This window comes from Silene latifolia, chromosome Y (assembly GCF_048544455.1).
Source record: "Silene latifolia isolate original U9 population chromosome Y, ASM4854445v1, whole genome shotgun sequence".
Taxonomy (NCBI): Eukaryota; Viridiplantae; Streptophyta; class Magnoliopsida; order Caryophyllales; family Caryophyllaceae; genus Silene; species Silene latifolia.
The window spans coordinates 360,784,736-360,790,206 of NC_133538.1; the positions used below are offsets into that span (position 1 = coordinate 360,784,736).

At 45.9% G+C, this 5,471-nt stretch overlaps 1 long non-coding RNA gene across 1 annotated transcript; it reads right to left on the reverse strand.

Moving 5' to 3' along the window:
- Positions 1-3,512: 3,512 nt before the first annotated feature.
- Positions 3,513-5,031, reverse strand: LOC141633837 (uncharacterized). Its single transcript, XR_012538589.1, has 5 exons — positions 4,696-5,031; positions 4,299-4,613; positions 4,059-4,210; positions 3,879-3,971; positions 3,513-3,787 (listed from the first exon to the last, which is right to left on the reverse strand). It is a non-coding gene; the product is annotated as an uncharacterized LOC141633837 (long non-coding RNA).
- Between the last annotated feature and the right edge of the window lie 440 nt (positions 5,032-5,471).

The window sequence follows — 5,471 nt, forward strand, 5'->3', positions numbered from 1 at the left end:
CACATGAGATCATTAGCGATAACGGATCACATTTCCAAGCTGAGACCGAGCAATTGCTAGCCCAGTACAAGATTAAGCATCATCACTCTTCGCCCTATAGGCCGCAGACTAACGGCGCGGTAGAGGCGGCAAACAAAAACGTTGTCACAATTCTCAAGAAAATGATTGACAACTATAGAGATTGGCCAAGCAAGATACCCTTTGCTTTGTGGGGGTATCGTACATCCGTTAGGACGCCCACTGGGGCTACTCCTTTCTATTTGACCTATGGTATGGAAGCTGTACAACCAGTCGAGCTAGAAATACCATCCTTGCGTATTCTACTCGAAAGTCAAATCCCGGAAGCCGATTGGAAAAGGGATAGATATGAAGAACTCATCCTCCTGGATGAACGTAGGCTGCGCGCTTTGCATAATGTCCAAACATATCAAGCACGTATCAAATGGGCTTTCAACAAAAGGGTTAGGCCAAGGAACATCAAAGAAGGAGACTTAGTGCTTAAATCGGTTAGAGCTCTTTTACCTGTCGACCCACGAGGAAAATTCAACCCTAATTGGGCCGGACCATTTTTAGTCAAATCCATACTCCCAGGGGGTGCGGTTAGGATCACAGACCTAGATGGGAATGAGTTTTCAAACCCAACGAACCTTGACCAACTGAAACAATACTATGCCTAGAATAGGACCAAACACGCGCCTCGTGTAACCCCAAGTGTCGCTCTTGTGGCACTAAGTAAACGGCCCCTGGCCAAGCTGAAATAAGCTAAATGTCACTATGCTCTTGCATTTTGACAAAATTGTCATCCTCATATCATCAAATAAACTAAATTCGCACCTTCAGAGTAAGCAAAAGCTCATGCTTCTTTTCTAAGTTCATTACAAGCTCTTGCTTAGAACAATTATTCTTTTACATTTACTCGAACTACGCGCAAGGGTTTGATTTCGCTTTTTAAGTGAATACGTAGGCAATCCTTCACGGGATTCAACCCCTCATATCTAAAATGTAAATAGAAGGACATTTGCATTGCATTTGAAATTCGACAAGAATAATAAATAGAAAATCACAACGGTTTCATAATCATTTAACCTTTTTTATTTCGTTCATTCTTTTTGTAATAATAGTAGTACGCTACATAATAAAAATAGAATAGGCTAGGATTCTAAAAATCCCTCCTTTTTATTACAACAACAATAATTAATAATAACCAAATAATAATAAAGAGACTCGAGCTATTCCTCCATCTTCCCCTTGCCCTTGTCATTCCTATCATATTTCTTATCACGACCTCGAGCCGGACGCTCTTGCGCCACTTTAGACCTAATCACCAACGGTCTTTCTCGAGGTCTAGCTTTTCCATTCTTGCCAATCACCATCTCTGCGACAGGAGTAGTCTTGGATTTCTTCGAAGGATGAATGACTTGAAACCCGGCTTCTTCTTCTCCCTCCGTCAGATGCTTCTCTTTCTCTTTCTCTCCCTCGCGCACCTTGTAGTCAATGGGCTCGCACTTCCTCAACTTCTCGCGCTCTTCCGGAGTTGCAGCCTTTCTCCACCTCAGATAAGAATCCGACACCCATAAAGCATTGGCGGAGAAATTCAAGAACCACATGTTTCTTTGGGCCCATTTGATAGCCCATTCTCTTCGGCTCTCTGTGGTAAGCGCCATAGCAGTCTGCGGGACGGTATCAAGCCTCGGAATCGTCTGCTTCAGCCCAACTTGCCTCATCAGCCTTTCCGGAAAGATGCATACCATAAACTCCAGTCCGGGAATGCGCACCGACCTAGTGGGATCCAAAGAAGACACTCCAGTGACGGACTTGAGGTGCCACCACGGAACGACCCACCGGATCAACGGGCCATCATCACTCTTCAGCTTATTCTTCCAATAATCACAGACCCGAGTGAAGTCCACCATGTACAACCTCGTCCTCATCGCAATCGAGCGGGCATGATAGGAAAGCGCATGAACTGGGGGCTCGATCAATCGTGAGCGCTCCATAAGCCAAACCTACCAAAAGCAGGTATTAGACATCAAAAAAAAAAAAAAAAAAAAAAAAAAAAACGAAAGAAAAAAAAATAAGAAAACAAAAAAAAAAAGAAGAAAACAAAAAAAAAAAAAAAAAAAAAAAAAAAAAAAAAAAAAGTGTCTTTCACCTGCAAAATGACGGGACTCCCCAAGAATGGCAGATCACGGTTGGATTTCCTATTATCCAAACCCAATATAATCTCTCCTAAGCATAAGCAAGCTGGGCTCTCTGCAGCTCCATCTCGCTCAACAAGACCCAAAAGACGGGATCACCTCTCAAGTCTTCATCAACATGCCCTTGGAAGACATACACATGCAACAAGCAAAAGCCAAATGCCCTCCGCCTAGCAACATGAGAAACGGTGGGGTCGGCCCTATTGATGAATCGATCTATGAAGTCCAACACTCTCACGCCTTTTGAGGTAACTAGACGGTCCACCTCAAGCCTAGTCAATCCGAGCAAGTCCCTAAATTTGCTTTTGTACCCTTGAGAAGTAGAAGGGATGGCAGGCAAATGTTCGGGGTCCCATCCACCAATGGCGCAATTTCTTCAGAAAAGGACAAATATCACCCCAGGAAACGCAAAAACATGGTAGTTCGGGTCCCAATAGTCAAGGCAAGCATCCAAGAACGGTTTCACAACCTTGATGAGTTTCAAACTCAACAACGATCCAAAGTTATAAGAGCCCATATCGTGCTTCTCCAAATTTGAAAATTCATTGGTCCATTCCTTCAAGCGGATCTCTAAAGTATTCATGATGAGAAAATTTATTTTGAAGAGTTTTGTGTAATTAGACGAAGAATAGACGGAAGATTTGTGTGAATAAAAGCTCCATCGACGCTTCTATTTATATTAATTGCTGTTTCCAAAAATCCGTCAGAACGGAACAACCTGGGAACAGGGCGGCGACTGCGCCTCTTCAAAGGGAAGCGACTCATCTTTGCGCCTCTTCCCGAGCTTCACTTCTGTGATTTTCCGCGTTGGATCTTTCCTAATTCCATAACGAATAATTTCCTATTCCTACAGGTTATTATTTTGGTAAATAATGGAAATTACCATGTTTCAGGTTTCCTAAATTCGCGGGCACGCATTTCAAGGCGACATCGACACTTCTGCCATTATATTACGCTTGTATATTTTCATTTTAGGAAATAATTTTCATTTTAATTTCAACTTATAAATATTAATTTCTTTAATTTCATTTCTAAACTTATAGATTTCTATTTCTTTCTTTTTTTTAGGGGGTAACCCTCCCTACCGTCCGGTCATTTCCGGCAAAATTTTTGCATTTTTGCATTTTTCGCGTTCTTTTGAGTCTCTCATTTTGCGCTAATTAAGGCCATATGTATATAAAAATGTATGCTTTGCGTGTTTTTCTATGTAAATTTCGGCGGCATGATGGCATAAACCGTCATCTACCAAACCTGTTCGAAACTAACTGCGGATACAAGCAACACAACCCGGCAAAGAAAGGCACTCGGGCCATCGTATATATACCAAACGGAGGAAATGTACAAACTGGGGGCTCGAGCCCCAAACAAAGTCCAAAAAATGTTCAAAATGATAGTCCCAATGAACAAATGTACAAGACACAGCCAACATACGACAAAAAAGCTACACAAAACTACTGCTGGGCGCCCTCCAACTCTGCAACTCTCGCCACAAGAGCAGCGATCTCGGCATCCCGAACCTCGAGCTCCCTCAACACGCGAGCTGTCTCCTCCCGAGACTGGGTCAACTCTCGCTCCAGCTCGCGGTCACCCTGTAAACAAGAAAATTGGCTCATGTCAATCAATTCAAGCAAAATTAGAAAATCAAAAATCAAAAAAGGGAAACAGGCGTAAGGTTCATACCTGACGACCTCGACCGCCGACAAGTGCCTCGACGGCAGTAGCTCGCAGCCGGTTGGCCACCCTCCACAACGCCACAAACCGAGACGGCGCAACCTGCATTTTCAAAAAGAAGTGCTCAACAATTGAACAAATTTAATCAAGTGTGTTCTTACACAAAGGATATACAGATTAGAGGCTCACCCTCCGAATCAGATGCTGCCAATCGTCCAGGCCAGCATCCGTCACGGCTACGTCAAAGTCACGGAGCTCGGAGATCGTCGTCCTCCCGGTCACGTCAGTGTACTCGAGGGTCTTGGGGTACTCTGGGACTCGATGCCCGCCGCCTCGACTTCCTACAAAGACAAATGGTTCTCATCAATCGATGATCTTTCATCATGGTTCTCAAAAATCAAATCAAAAGGAAAAATAAAAGATACTCACCACCACTGGCCAGTACGCCAGTCTCCCGTAGAGGAACGCCGAGTAGTCCTCGCCAGGAAGAAGAAGGTCGTCACCACTGGTACCAGCCAAGTCCGCCTCCCTCTCAGCCTCAAAAGGCTCCCTAAACATCGTCTTGGGAGGATCGACGGGAACCGTCAACACGCCCCGCGAGCACTGACGAGCCAAGCGCTCACCCAGGTACCACACAGGACCCATCGACGTCCTCAACAGCAGTCGGCCCGAGCTCCTAGGACGAAGGACCTCAGCCACAAAAGGAGGCGCTCCAGCGTACTCTGCCCAAGGTCGGGGCACCCACTAAGACAAGATAAAAAGGATCATTCCTACGATCAATTAAAAGCAAATATAAGAAGCAAGTGAATATAAGTGAGATACTCACGCTACTCAGATGAAGAGCGTTCACGTCCCGCCGGTAGACATTGTGAGAAGAACGCTTGCTCTTTGTCCGACACATCACCCAATCCCTCACCACGGGATAGGCTCTCTCCAGTGGCTCCGTCCTCTTGGGCGCGAGGCCCGGGAAGTAGGAGTACACCCACGCATGTAAAGCAAAATAATCAATGACAATCTTTCGTGATTTGATAAAGAAAGGAATTTACTTTAGTCTAAAGGTAGGTTCATACCTCCAGCAGTAGTCCAGGCCCGACAGCACCAGGAGAAGTCCCCTTCTCCATCAACTCCGGACGAACCATGGCCCTCATGAAGCGGATGAGGACCGCAAAACCAAAGAAAGTGACCCAGTCCCAACGTCCTAGGGAACTCAGGTCAGAAAGGAAGGGAAGAAGCTTCGTCGACAGCCTCTCGCCCTTGTCTCCGAGGTAAATCGAACACAGGAACCACCAAAGCCACAGACGAGCCCTCTGCTCTGCTGTACAGGGAGGAGGAGCCGTCTCCCTACCATCGATCGTCACCAGCGCCGGGGTCTTCCCCGCAAAGTAGTCTCGAACGTAAGAACAGGGTATCAAACCCGGCACTATAACAGCCTTGGCGACAAGTTCCAGCCGATCAATCTCCTCGCCTCAGCCGAGTCCGCCCTCATGGCAGTCTCCGGCCACACCACCTCCTCGGTCCCACACGGCAGACCAGAAATCATGCCGTAATCCTCCAAAGTGACTCCCACCTCACCAAAAGGCATGTGAAACGTGGAAGTCGTGT